Below are 16107 nucleotides of genomic sequence, written 5' to 3'. Positions count from 1 at the left end.
TTGTATCCACCTAACAATATGGTCATCAATCGATATTGAGAATAATTTAAATGCGATACATATCATTTTCAACGATTATTTCAATGATAATGAAAAAAAAAAAAAAAAATTAACATTTCTAGCATCAAAAAACTCCTAGCATAAAAATATATTGGATCCAGAATATTATCCATATTATATTGTATGCTTTCATGCGTCTTAGAATCATACAATAATATTTAATTTATTATCTGACCAAATAAAAACATAATAAAATCTTGTGAGAATTATTCAGATTTTTTAATAATGTATAATATTTGTGTATTTATATTAAAGATTATATTTATTGATATAATGTTTCACTTATATATTCTCATTCGATGTAATAAACGTATTGTTGATAGAAATTATGGTATGCAGAAAAGATTATTTTCCTTTCGAGAACACTATACGATCGAATAGCATTTTTCTAAATGAATATTCCTTCTAGTATTAGTAGTAGTCCGTTCTATATTTTTGAAAAAAATATACAGAATTTTTTATATAAAACACCCAGTATAATCGTCAGGATGCGTTTTATCTCGTCAAAGAAATGAGAATTGTATACATGCAATGTACACATCAAGCTTAATGTGATCTTACATTCGTCATGGAAACATGCGAAATTTTTTTATCCTTCCAGAATTATTATTCTAAAAAAAATTATTATTTCTTTCCATTCTATGTTAAATTTTTTATAATGCTTCTAGAATTATTATTCTATATATATTAAAAGCATTATAAAAAATTTAATATAGAATTGTAAAAATTACGACATCTAATCTGAAATTCTAATAGAATTATGAACACAAAATGAGAATTGTAAAACTTTTTTTATAATTGATAAAACAATTAAATCAAAATTTTTTTCATGTTAAAGTAAAATTGCTCTGTGAATTGTGCATGTCCTAATTATGTTCTGCTTTAATTATCCGCATATATATATACAGGGTGTCCCATTTTAAAAGACCAACTCAAATATCTCAGAAACACTGCGTTAAATCGAAAAATGTTTCAAACAAAAGTTGTGTGGCTTTAAGGGGGCCATAAGATGGTGACAATGATTTGACCTTGGAAAATCATTTGAAGGTCATGTGAAGGTCAACTTTAAAATCTTAAACGGAAACCCTCATTTTTTATTTAGTATTCTTGTAGCTGACATCGAGAGCTTTCCAAAACACTATAATAAAGTATTTTTTGAGTTATTTTATATTTTAATCTGACATATTTTGATATAAAAAATAAAATATTTCGTAAAATATTCAGTTTTCGATAATCTTACCGTAATACTTTTATGTACAGAATAATGAGACAAATTAATTAGTGCCAAAGAAAACAAATAATTGTTTAAAAAAATACATTGTAAATAATTTTCGTAAAAACAATTTTTTTTTTTATACTAATTGATTTGTCTCATTATTCTGTACATAGAAGTATTACGGTAAGATTATCAAAAACTAAATACAATATTTTACAAGATACTTAATTTTTTATATCCAAATATGTCAGATTAAAATATAAAATAACTCAAAAAGTACTTAATAAAAAAATATTTTATTATAGTGTTTTGGAAAGCTCTCGATGTCAGCTACAAGAATACTAAATAAAAAATCATGTTTATATATATATATATACAAACATGATTTTTCAGATATTATATCCTTAAATAAACGTGCAATAACTGCAATATTGCAATACTGCACATGTCTCTTGCATGACGATAAAAGTGATTTAAAAATGAAAGCTATCGATATGTATTATATTCCATATTGCAGTACTTTGTGCATTAATTTTGGCACTTAGCTGGACGAAGCAGATTTTGCTTCTCGCAAAAAACTGAAGTGGTTAACTCTTGATTTTTCACAGAAAAGCAGCAGGTGGTTTCAGAGAGAGAGAGAGAGAGAGAGAGAGAGAGAGAGAGAGAGAAAGTAGATAGCTTCAAATCTTTAGTAAAAAAAAGGTAAATGGATTTGTTCCCTTTTTTCCAGAAAAGTAACGGGAGTTAAAAAAGGAGTAGTTGGATTTGGAGATTTAACGGAAGGAAGTACAATGTGGGTGTTCGAACTTTCCAAGGATAAGAAGACTTACATAGCGATCTTTGTTAGAAATTACATTAATATCTTGATACGCAGAAAGAGAGAAAGAGGGAAAGATTTTGAGTATGATATATATATTTATAAGAACAAGTCACAGTCTTGAAAATTATACTAATTGTATCAATCGCACACACGCGCGCGCGCATACAAAGCACCAATTTTATATTATTTCATTTGCATGTAAATTAGATTCCATTCTAATACCATTGTAAATGTATATATATTTTTATCTTTGCAAAAATATTTGCAAATAAATGCAATTGGATACAATGATACGCTACGTCAACAACTTCGACGATTCTACTGCTATTTTCTTTGTCCGAGATCGCGCACCATCATCATGCATCCCTTTGATGTGGCTTTTATTACTCGGCGCATTACACTTTCTCATCAAGTAAAATTCGCTGACCGCCGGTTCTCTATCGGCCTCGGAATAGGCAATAATCTCTTGATACCCGGAATACGTCGAGCCGGGAATGACTTTCACGGCTGTCATATTGCCTTATTGACCTCTTAAAAGCAGCACTCAACGGAACCCATCTTAGTACTAACTACAGATAGCTACGGCGCGAAGAGTTTTATGCTAATGTGTAAAAAGAAGTGTCACATTGCATATAGGATGGATATCCTATTCTAATTGAAAAATGACGAACGGGAACATATCGTTATTTCAAATTAATAATAATGTATTGCGTATAATATACTCGACAGATTGACCACGCTTTATAGAGGAAGCTTTGTTTTCGTGACAAAATTTTTTTTCAGCTTTTCCATGCCAATGTGTTTAGGATGTTCCAAAACGTCGAAAAATCATATTCCTAAAAAATGTCTGTATGTATGTGTATGGTATATGTGTGTATGTACGCAATATATTGTAGAACCTCTAACTTCCGCAATTTTTTACATATCGGATTAAATTTTTTTTTACGTGGATAGAGTATCATTGCTACTGAATTTGGTGAGTACCGGTGAAAGGGTTTATTATTTATAAAATTTTGAATTTTTTGAGAAATGTCTGTAAAAGCTTTGTAAAATAAAATGATGTGCAAGTTTCCAATTTGCACAACACTACTTGTTTTATTATCGCATTATAACTATATGTAGGATAATTTAATGAAGATATTCAAATAATAATGTATAAGAATCTTTTCAATAATGATAACGAGACTCTGAGAGACAAAGAAATATCTTATAAATATTCTCGTAAAATTTTATAAATGCTCGATATTTTTTCTTAGATTAATATAAGATAAACGCATTCTCATTGTGTACAAGAGCAAAAATTCAATCAAAAAATTCTTAGTTTATCGCGCGGACGCCATCGAATGCAAATGACTGTTACTTGCAACGCAAGCCACGTCCAGTCAATTCGATAAATGTCAAAGAAGTTGGGGATCATTTCGCATGCATCGGTAGCTATCTACGGGATAGTGGCGCGATCACACTTTGCGAAATTTACAAGCGAGCAGTGTAATAAGAGGAAGTCTTGAACGGAGGGGAGACGGTCTGGTAAATTGAAGTTATCGGGTAAAACTCTTCTCTTTCTCGGCTTTGCCATTCTACGTAGTACGGTGAAAAAGACAGATGGGACATACTCGGAGAACTCCGCCTTGCATTTCACAATTTTTTAACTTCTCATTCGTTTGCCTTAACCTCATCTATCCACCCCTCTCATCGCGGCGCGGCGTCCCCATTTACATTCACCACCGTAGCAACGTGTTGCCGCAAATTGAAGTTGCTAAAGTAATTTCTTTTTTTTCCTCGTTTCGCGCCGGGCGCTGCAGAATGGCTTGTCGGCAAAAATGATTTAAAGCCAGCTTTCCCTTTTCGCCTTCATCAACGAGCACAGCCACGCGTCTTCTCGTCGAGTTAACGGGAAAACTTCATTTATATTCTCACGATTTGGCACGAGCGTTGATTTGCTCCGGAAGCAACTACCCAAGATTGTTTTATCATCAACTTTTCAAAACTTGCGTATAATATATTTCTAGATACGTTACTTATCATATCATTAATTATTTCAAAAAATTTGATTTTTTTAGATCAATATCGAAAGATTGAAAATAAAAATAGAAATTTTGTCTCGCTAAAATTTGTCTAGATTTATTCGCAAGATATGAAATAGCTCGAATTTAGCGATGGTTATTTATAGAATAGCAAGATTTTCAAGCCAGGATCCTAAAGTGACTTTACCTTCACGATTTCGCCTTCTACCGCAAAGTATCATGGATTTTACTCGATTGGGGTAGAATATAAGGCGGCAAAATGTTGGCAAAAGTTAGACATGTGTGAAGAACAAGCGCGCGATGATGTCTATAAAAGAATTTTCAAACTTTGACCGATGTCCTCCGGCAACTTTGATCGTGCGCACACCCTCGATTCTTTCCTCTGGATAGAAAATTTCCGAGTCGGATCGATCGATGACGGGCCGGGTTAGTGGCGAGATACCCGCTCTCGCAGAAATATGCTCGCCAAAAAATAGGCAAACGTTAACACGGCCGAGGATAATCTTGTTGGAGCGGCCATGACGTAGTCTCGAATTACCCGCTCCTTTTTTTTTTTTACGGCGTCGACGCGCGCGAGAGGGAAACGCGATGTAACGATTACGTACGTGTCGCGTGTATACGGAGAAAGTAAATTTTCGCGAGTACGCGTCCCTCCCCGTTTCACCCTTATAAACTTGATTGCTCGCTTGCGAGCTCATATTTACCGGGACGGCGGCTGATGGTGAAGTTTTGCGATCAAGTTTATAACGGGTTACACGCCGACGTTCGCTCACCGCGCGCGCTTTTACGCGGTTCGCGCCGCGCGCATCACTCTTTCGCATTATCCGTTATCTATTTACGGAATGTTACATCGCGCGTCGCATTATATTGTATTTGCCTTCTATCCTGTGGTTCTGCTACACCGATAGCGGCGACCGATAAATTATGCGGGGGCAAGAGAAACGCCTCGAGCTCTCTCGCAGCGCGTAAAGGACAGTTCAAATTGGGGTGTTAGGGAGATAAAAAAAAAATTCATTAGAGAGATTTTTTTTTGTCGTCGTTCTTAAGCTCACTTCCCGAGCTATCGTCTCTCATTCTTGTTTCCTCCGATGTCATTTTCTTCATTCAATGAGAGGTGTGACGCGAAGCGCCATTTACAACCCTTTTACGACTATGACAGATTAAGGAACTTTCTCATTCGCGCTTTGCGCATCCCCGCGAGCATTAACGCGTTAAAATTGCAGCGATTCTTTGCGAGCAAACGTAAATATCGGATTCTTTGCGCTCCAAGTGCCAATTAGGTCGAAGCTGATTGGTTCGGTCGCCTCGGTGTCTCTTATTTATTCGAGGGGGTGAGTTGTTTTTTATTGAGATACTTTCCGCGTACGCGCTGATGAATTTACGCAAATTAATTCGTCGCGATAGGAATGATTATTGAAATGTAATTGATATTAAACGGACTGTTGTTTCCGTTGTAATTTTGGCTATTAATCTTTTCCACACGTGTGGAAATTGCTGCAAATATGAACGCGAAACGACTTTTGTAGATCTCGGGAAAAATACATCGTGTTTATTCGTTTCGCGATAAGCATTTCAGATTGTTCGCCGCAAGATATTTAATCGCGATAACTCCAATCGTCATATCGCGATAGATATTGAAATCAATCATGACGTCAATATCGGAATTATCATATAAATTGGTTTAATGCCAATTATTCTAATCGTTTTTAAATATTCGGTTTTCGTTTACGCGCGCGTACATATTAGGTGTACAACTTTGCTTCCGCCGTTTTTTTCCCGAAATTCGAGGCTTTATTGTAAAAAACTGATTATACATTTATAATTCAAAGTATTGTCCACTCCCAATGATCGTGCCAATTCTTTTTGACTTTGACTCGAGTCTTCATTAAGTAATGCCTCCAATTCTGCATCTTCGAAAACCTTCTCTCTTCCACCGCTATGCCGGTCTTCGACGTGAAAATCACCGTTCTTGAAGCGTTGAAACCACTCACGACACGTTCTTTCGCTAATAGCGGCTTCACCATAAGTATTTGAGAGCATTCGATGAGCCTCAGCCGCAGATTTCTTCATATTGAAGCAGAAAATTAAAACCTCCCGCAAATGACGAGAATTTGGCTCGTAAACTGACATTTTCAATCGAGAATAACTTTATAATGCAGACACAAATCGACTAATGTTTCTATGGGGTTATGTTGACAGATGCCCAAGTTTATCGCACGACGTCTATGATCTATTTATTTCGACCACTACTTACCGCTAAAGCCATCTATAGGAAAACGGCGGAAGCAAAGTTGTACACCTAATAGTTATACGTATCGAATTTAAAGTGGTAACTCGATCTATTCGCGGCGCCGCATTGTTCGCGAAAAATCGGAATTTCGTCGAACAAGCTTTGCCAGGGTTTACCCGATACAGAATGCGTGTTCGATAAAGTTTCATATCCACGCCGGTGCGCGACGCCGCTTTTCCGGTAGTCGTTCGTATCGGGGTTGTCTTCCCGTGGTAAATCTGACGTTACGCACGATCCGCCCGCGAGAATCTTCCGCTCATGAAACATTTATGACTCGGAGGATACGAGGGGAAGAAACTTCGATTATCTTTCTGTCTCTCTCTCTCTCTCTCTCTCTCTCTCTTTCTCTCTCTCTCTCTCTCTCTCTCTCTCTCTCTCTCTCTCTCTCCATCATGCTCGAGATGTTGAAAATATGATTTCAATAAAAATTATTAATACAATTTTGATTTATCTTGATATAGCGGTATAGATACTCCTGATACAACGAATCCTTGATGAACATGATTTAATTATTTCTGCCTGCGATTCGCCTCTATCACGCGATTGATAAAATGATTGTTACATGTCGCAATTAAATCTCTCTTTATAATAAAATATTTGTCACGAAAGGATCTTGAATTTAATTAAGCTCCGCTCATATCGCGCATATTTTTGATATAACGCTCGTTAAATTTCTATTCTACAATATTTCTCTCTATCGGCTTTAATTATAAATTATAGTACATTTATATTACATATTTGTCACGCGGGAACGCTTTACAGAATATAGATCTTTCAGCTGCGACGAGCCGCAATTCGCTCTAGCGGAATTACAGCTCTTTATTCGATCGAACATTTTGTAACGGAACCTCACCGCAAATTCACCGACACATACATGACAATTTAATATTTATTATAATTGCGCTTCCAATTAACTCGCGGCTCGAATGCAAAACGATGTGACGTTTTGTGCGCGGGAACCGTACAGTCACATCGTCGCCGAGGTCGTCGTCGACTATGTTGTCGGAGGCTACGCCCGTTGAAGGCTCAGGAGAGGAAAATTCACTCGGGTAAATTAATTAATTTGCGTTAGTCGCGTGGTCGCACCAAAGTACGTCAGAGATTCACGGAACAGTTGATAGAGCGGTATGCGGCCGTCGCGTAATTCCGGTTACGATCTTCGGGGAGAGATCGCGAAATAAATTAGAATTTCGCGCGGTCTCGCCATCAAATAGTAAAGATCATTGTCCCGTAACGTTTATCGCGCGTTCATACATTTCAAAGAACTTACCGCTACTACCAGATATATAAATATGAAACCGGAATTTTTGTATAGAAAATACACGTTTATTGTATGAAAATGATAAAAAATATTTTATTCCAAGTATTGCCCATTGCTAGCTATACATTTTTCCCATCTCTCTGACAATTTGTGGATGCCACGCCAAAAAAACTGTTGCTCCTTTGAGGCAAACCAGTCATCGAGCCATTTTCGTACATTTTCGTAAGAAGTGAAGCGCTGCTCAGCAAGTGCGTGTCCCATCGATGCAAATAAGTAGTAATCGGATAGAACCAAGTCTGGTGAGTAAGCCGCATGCGAAAGTATTTCCCAACTAAACGCCTCAATCGTTTCCTTGACCGGTTTTGCTGTGTGTGATGGTGCATTATCATGAAGCAAAATCACTTTGCGTTGCCTTTTTTGATATTCTGGTCGTTTTTCACGCAAAGCTTGATTCAAATCGATCATTTGTTGTCGGTAGCGTTCAGTATTAACAGTTTCGCCAAGTTTTAGCAGCTCATAATAGATCACACCCTTCTGATCCCACCAAACACAAAGCATTGTCTTCCGTCCATAGCGATTTGGTCTTGCAGTCGAAGTCGCCTGGAGTTACCCATGATCTTTTACGCTTAGGATTCTCGAAATATATCCACTTTTCATCGCCAGTCACAATTCGATGGAGAAATGACTTTCTTTTGTACCTGGCGAGCAGCATTTCGCAAGTGGTTTTTCGGTTTTCCTGCTGTCTTTTGTTCAGTTCATGTGGAACCCAGTTTCCCATCTTCTGGATCTTCCCCATGGCTTTCAAACGTATGGAGACGGCTTCTTGTGTCACGTTTAATTGATTCGCGAGTTGTTGTTGCGTTTGAGCGTCATCCTCATCCAACAATGTTTGCAATTCGCTGTCTTCAAACTTTTTCGGTGGTCTTCCACGTTCTTCGTTTCTCACGTCAAAATCGCCACTTTTGAATTTTTTAAACCACTCAAAGCACTGTGATTTACCAAGAGCTTGCTCACCGTAAGCTTCGATAAGCATTCGATGCGATTCTGCAGCAGTTTTCTTCAAATGGTAACAGAAAATCAATGCTGTCCGCAAATCGTAGTTTCCAGGCACAAAATTCGACATGTTCAACGCTATTAAAAACTATGCTGTTGTATGAAACTTGTATTGTTGCGAGTTGAAAATCTTTATCAGATGTCAAAACAAGAAAATGGCGCCAATGACGCGGTTTGACGGTAACTACATTGACAGCTAGGGCCATCTATGGGCAAATTCCGGTTTCATATTTATATACCTGGTATTATATTGCTATGGCGGATATATCGCTGAGCGATTCTCCCCAGGTTCGCGTGCAAAGTGACATTATTCGTATCGGGAATATCGCACAGTGGGACTAATCGAGTTCGCAAATGTATCCCCTATCGTGCGCACGATTTTCCGAACGCGTGTCATCAAATATCCGCGTAAATGAGAATCGAACACCCGCCCCGCCCCCCCCCCTCCCTTCTCTCTATCATCTTTTTCTCTTGATATCGCGGCACATGGTGATTAACCTTCGCTACTTCGCCGGATATCCGACACAGAAAATGCTTTACCGTCACGCCGAGGGAATTTGGATAAACACAGACGATATTTCGCGCGAAGGATAAATGAGAAGTCGCAGCTGTCACACGAGACGAAAGCGATCTCTATACCCTTGAGCGCTAACTTAGTCTGTTTTATTTAATCATCGCGATGCCCTCAATTAATTTTCAACGTGTATCCAGTGAAAGGACTTGCTAATTCAAGGAACGATTAAATAACAAATTAAAAATATTAAATTATTTCTATTTGATAGAATTATTTAATACCGCAAAAGCGCGTATTAATTGCCATAATTTGTTAAAAGCGGAGATATAATTACTTCGATAAAAATTTAAAAAAAAAAAAAAATACTTTTAATGTTAAGTTTATACGTATGTTCATGTTTAAATATAATATTTTAAAAGCACATTTTTTTAAATCACACGAGATAATCTGTGCACATATAGGTCATCATCAAGTATGCAAGTGCGCTTTAATTATCGCGATCTTTATTAGAGCCATTCATCGCATTGTATGTATGAACTACGCGTTATAGATAATTTCTTTCTCTTATAGATCATCCGATAAAGATATTTCATTAGTACATTTTAAACACATCTGACCTACATCACTACGGATTTGATATGCTAAGCTGCCACCTGCGCCATGACTCTCCATAAATCTTCATTGTACAAGCGACCGAGAGAAACTACGTCAGCTTCCATGCTGCACCGAAGATCCGCAGCCATCTTGGCAACCGAATTCAAACATTCAAAGGGTAAATTACGTGGCTAAGTTAGGATCGTGAGGAGAGAAGCTGGAATTTAATCGTAATAGATCGAGTAAATTGTCAGGTCTTATTAAACATATTCTATAAAATCCAATCTGTGAGTTTCAGTTTCCAGTTTACCGTAAAGACAAGAACAAAAGCATTCTATAAAATTATATATATATTTATTTTATGTATATATTTTTTTACGATATGAAGAACGATATTTTGAAAATTGAGAACGGACCATTTCTAGAATATTTCCGTGTCATTTAAGGAAATACACACAAATCGTCGCAATTTATCTTTCAGCGTCTCTGATGCCGTTCGTTGGCTCGCGTCGGCATATTAATTTTCGTTAAGTAAGTACAAAGTTTTAGACTCTTACCGTTGAATTTCCAAGTGATCGCTTAAGTTATTAAGGGATAAATATTCCCTACTTCATACGTTGATCGTTCCTTGAATCAATTATTATGCCACAACTCTCGGCCCAATGTCGTTAAATAATTATCTAATTAAAATGTCTTGTGATCCCTCTCTCAGTAACAATATATTGCGTAGCGATAATTAGAGTGTTAGAAAATTGTGTATTATTAATTATCCATAAGAGAATATGCTCTCCAAGTTTAACGTTATCCATCTATTTTATACCCATCTATTTTATAATAAATTACAATCCCAATTGTCGCGTTATTAACTATTTTCCTTGATTCAGAATGTTTTTTTAATTTTCTACGATATTTATATCAAACATATATACACACATTGTTAGGTTTGCTTTTAATTAGTGTAGTTTAGTAGTGTACGAACTATATAAGCGATCACTAACTACGCAAAGTTTAGCTTAGACGTACTATCTAACTTTTTCTGTAACAGCGATTCTTAAATAATTTTTTGTAATAATTTTCTTCGTATAACGCGAATATTATAAATTGCAAAAATTATAAAAATTCTCTTGTTAATATGCAACGAAATTTATGTAGCACGAAATGCTCTTTACGGTCCGCGTTAACGCATTAACGCTAAGATTAGCGATAAGATGACTATCTCTAAGTACTTGGCGCGATCAATATGTTACATACGCCGCTATAATCGTATCTTACATTCCGATATTTGCGGCCTCATAAAAAATAAATAAACCACGGGAGATATATCTTGCAGCGCGATTAAACTTTTAACAAACATGATGAAAAATTTAGAGTATATCGGAAAATTTCATAACTGTTTGTCAATGCGTATATTCCTTTTATTATTTCTTTTCAATATTATGTAAAGATATATTTTCGTCTTCTTGATAAATTCAAAGTAAAGTTCTTTAAAAGATATTTTTGCATAAAAATACAAGGAAGGCGATCAGGAATTTTCAAACATACATTTAAGCGCGCGCGAGAATCTCAAGCTAAACGGTATCTTTTCACAAGCGTGGAAAAATGGAGAGACATACCTTTTTCTATTGTGAAAAATCTTAAAGAATGCCAAAGTTTTTTTTTTTGACATGAAACGCAGAGGCGACCGACAGGAATTTTTCACTGTGTATATACGAATGCACGAACAAGAATACGCGTTCAATGTTTCTTGGGGAGGCTGACTTTTAGGAAACTATTCCTCTCTCGCGAGAAATCTTACAGATCGCCGCTACATTTCTCGATACAAAGATAAAATACAATTACATTGCTTACGTATATATTGTAACATTTTTAATATTAAAACCAAACTAAGTGTTGCGATATATTTCTTGCTATTTTCTTAGTTACATCCGCACAAGTAAAATTCTTTCTTAAGTTTTACTTGTGTATATGTGCAATGCTGCAAAATACTTTATACGTATCTATCTAAAAAATATTAATTATTGTAATCATTTTTTTAAATATATTAAATATTTTAAGTGAATTTAAAGTGGAGTCTAAAGTATCTTTACGCGCGTTATAAAGCGCAAAGATGTAAAAATAGATCAATGGGGATAAATAAAAGCAATCAATTATAGCAATTAATATACAAATAATAAATTAAATAAGTTACATATTACTCACTCCATGGATACTCCAATATCGTTAACTGCCTTGCCAGGCTTCCTGTCTTGTTCAACTTTTTCTGCCGCTTCACGGCACTCACAGAAGACTCATTCGCGAAATCACGGTTAATTAATCGCACGCGGACTAATCAATAGAATCGAGATTATACGCAAATTTCGCTATATTACGATAGGAGAATAAAAGAAAAACTTGCACAAAGCTATGATATTCGCTTTCCGGAAATTGTGCGACCAAATTCACACACGCTACTTACCGCGAAATAAATATTAATTATTAATAATTAATAATAAAACGGAATCAATTAAGATTGTTATATCACGCGGCTTCGTCTCGCTTAAAACATTCTCGTTCGAGTCTCGCTGCGCGAATCATAACAATACCACGTATGTAAACAAAAGTTTGTTATGCAAAACAATTTTCATTACCGTATACGTCGCGAAAGAAAAATATTTCATGTGTTAGAATTATTTTACTATAAAATGAATATACACCGAGTATATGTATGTGTATATATTTCTGCTATCACGTTCAAATCAACGATATGTGTATTACAAACACTTGACGCTTTTCACCAGAAAATGATATGCAAATTATATTTAATCAAGCTATAAATTTTCAAAGCGCGAAGCGAGATATATTTAAATTCCGACATTAAAGAAATAATTATCACTTAAAAAATATAACGAAATATAACAATAATTTACATAACTGCTATTCTTTATTCCTTCAATTTCTATTTTATTCCTTTTCGCGCATGAGTCTCGCTACTTGAATAACAAAGTCGCCATTGGAATAGCAAGAAGCGTATAAATTACGTAGTATAGGTTTTAACAAATCACCGATATGCGTTGAATTTTTGTAATCAACAAATATTCAATATTAATTTGCTCTTATTAATTAAACGCGTCTATGAGAAAAACTAGCTTCATATACGAAAAGACTGGATGGAATCGAGAAGACTGGCGAGATAGAATTTTATTGATAACGGCGTGTAATATATGTCAACTTCACGTACAAACGTTGATAGAATAATAACAATTGTTTTGTATCTCTCTGCGCATAGATCTCTCTTTCCCCCTCCAGAGATACATTCTTTCCCTTTCCAAATACCGTCGGTCGTAGTGGAATGCTCCCCACTATGCCGCACTCTGACATACCTAGTATATAAACCAAGTATATAAACAAGGACGCGTCGTGTGTTATTTTCCCCACATTGTAATTATTCCGTATTCGTTCTGCTAATGATTAAGAAATTCGAAAATAATATTGGCAGTTTTACTCTGATACCGCGAGAGTATTATTACGAGTCACGTATTTTAATGTACAATATGCTTATAAACTATCGTAGAAAGTACATAATTATAAAAGATAGCAGCTGCATGCGCCTTATATTATTTTTCGAAAGAAACACGTTCGTGTGAGAAATACCGCGAGATGTCGAACACGATTCATTCCATATAAATATCATTAATGAACGATTATCGATTCGCGCAATTAATCGATTCTTGCGATTAACGACTCGTAAGCGTACCAAGATGACAATATTTATGAAAAATATTTCGCGTAATTTATATATTTATATATTTAGAAGTCAAAATGTGATAGGAGATAAGAATTATAAACTATTATTTCATTGTGATATTTAGAATAATTATTTCTTTAATAAAGCCTAGATTCTTTGAGTTTTTGGCTTTAATTCATGTTATTCGTCCATATAACTGTCGGATTAATAACGCATAATAAATGACAAATCGTATAGAATCTGTTTATTCCAGCAACGGAGAGTTATTAATATAACTAATATGAAATTTAAGAAATAAAATATTTTGCACATATTTTATTTAGCGCATTAAATATTTTGTCGTGGGAACGAATCTAATTGTTATTTACACGTGGCCGTCTTGTTGTCATTCACATAGCGAGACTCGAACGGCGCGAATGTGTAATTAACATCAGAAGTGCTGTGTAAAGTGTCGCGTTATCGTCGTGTTTTATTAATTAACGCACGCATAATTAAATGTTTGTTCGTGAGTGTTGTTGTTACTAAAAGCAGCAAAGAATGAATACACACATAAAGAGAAAAGGAGAAGGAATCTGGAGAAACATCGCTCGACGATAAAGCAACTGTCAGAGATAAGCAATTTATAACTTATTTAATTTATAATTTGGCGATTTTATGTAATATGTATCATATTATTTATGATATTGATTGTTTTCTTGTTTATTTTCGCCAATCTAGAATAATCTATTTTTCATCTTTGTATAATAATGTAAATGTAAAATATACCTTTTTTTTTTTTTTTTTTTTTTTTTTTTTTTTTTTTTTTTTTATTCTAAAATATGTCAGAAAAATTTATATTTAAAAAAAAATTTTTTTTTTCTAAATTATTATATACATGATTTTTTATTAAATATTTTATTAAATGTCTCAAATGTTTAAAAGTCGATTGAAATATTCAATTGTACGCAAAAATTATTCTTTGAAACATTAATTATCTGAAATATTGTTTCAAAAATTTTATAGATTTATATTTTAGAACCGTATCGATGAGTGCTGACAAAATTCAATAGCAATTTTTATTTTTGATACAAAGCTGATTTTTTTCCAGAAACGTTGGAGCTTCTTAACTTTTTTGTTTGAGTTTGTATTTACTTTGAATTTGTTTTTTTTTTTTACCATGATTTTAAATTTTCGTTGCTCAAATTAGTTTTTTGTTCCAAGAACGCGATTAAAACTTTTAAAGAGGTTACTCAAATATTCATTTTTTTTTTTTTTTTCAATTTTGCGTCTTCTTTATTTTAGATTATCTATACCATGGTTATCTTATGTGTAAAATATGCGAATATTATTTCTCATGTCGAGGTTTACTAAAAAGAAGAAAAAAAAATTTACAAAGACAAATTATGCTGCGATTTAATAAAACACGCACCGGTGTAATAAAACAGTAGTTCCGCAGGAATTATGATCATCTAAAATCCACTTGCGATTTCTTCCGTTTTAACCGCCTGGTCTTAACTGCGCTTACAAATTGTTTTTATCTTTAAATGCATCTGGCTACCAATGGTAATATTATTAGCGTAAGAATCGAGATTTAAATTTTATAAATGTTTAATTAAAAACCTATAAGTCGCATTAGTTCAATTTAATCGAAAAACAATGTTGATGTCTTATAGAGATTCTCTCGTAGTATTGTACAATATTATATAAGTATTTGTGTAGTCAGTGAAAATATATATAAAAATATTCAAAGCTAAATATTAAAAGTTGGTAGAAAATGCAATCTAAAATTTTCGAAAAAAGAATCTACTTCAAAGCATCTGTAGGTAAAAAAAAACTGGGACGCCGTGTATTACGTATTAAATATTTGGTATGAAAATATATTTGGCAGAATGTGCGGAGCACGAACGAGTGAAAATTTTCGCGTTTTTCTCGAAAAGAAAAAAAAAATACTCGCATAAACGTGCAAAATTTTCTCAATTCTACTTTGAAAGTCATTGCTTTTCCGTGTAGAGTTCCCAATCTCGATTGCTTCACGTTTCGACATATGGCAATCGTTGTAGCCGTGCGCGAGATATCCTGTAATCCACTTCAAGATCTTATATCTCGATTGCGCCGTTTGCATCAATTTACTTCTGCTCCTTCAATGAGAAAATTCACTTGGTACGAATAGATAGAAGGATGCCTTGAGCGAAGGTTACTTCCCTAATTTCCATTTCTGAGCAGTTGCGCCGTAAACAAAATTGATTATCCAGCTAAACTAAGCAACCCCAGTCGATTGCACATTATACAATACATACAGTTATTTTGTTTGATTTCAAACTTTGGCGCAACTCAAGATAAAATTAAATAATAATTTCTATAAATTTTAATAAATAAATATATATATTTTTTCCTTATCTTATTTTAATAATATATCAAATATATATATATATGTTTAAAAAAATTTATAATAAACATTTTTACAAAGTAATTATTGCATACATTTTCTTAAATACACAACGTTAAACGTGTTCTAGAAGAAAATGTTTTCAACAAGCCCCTCGCAAGGGGCTGAGGTTACAGTTGATCCAAT

General features: G+C 34.5%; 1 protein-coding gene across 10 annotated transcripts in view; it reads left to right on the top strand.

The window, feature by feature from the left end:
* The window catches only part of 5-ht1 (serotonin receptor), a 128314-nt gene that overhangs the window by 24376 nt on the left and 87831 nt on the right, over positions 1-16107 (top strand). The window contains exon 1 of one of the 10 annotated variants that reach the window (XM_070297240.1): positions 10000-10010. The exons of the other annotated variants lie outside the window; for them this stretch is intronic. The gene's annotated coding sequence lies outside the window, so the exon portion shown is untranslated. Of the gene's footprint in view, positions 1-9999; positions 10011-16107 lie in introns of those variants that run through there. 10 annotated transcript variants of the gene reach the window in all.

This window comes from Polyergus mexicanus, unplaced genomic scaffold, assembly GCF_030449975.1.
Source record: "Polyergus mexicanus isolate NDT 795.1 unplaced genomic scaffold, iyPolMexi1.0 SCAF_6, whole genome shotgun sequence".
Taxonomy (NCBI): domain Eukaryota; kingdom Metazoa; phylum Arthropoda; class Insecta; order Hymenoptera; family Formicidae; genus Polyergus; species Polyergus mexicanus.
The sequence above is the reverse complement of the archived record's forward strand: the minus strand, read 5'-3'. Positions and strand labels throughout refer to the sequence as shown.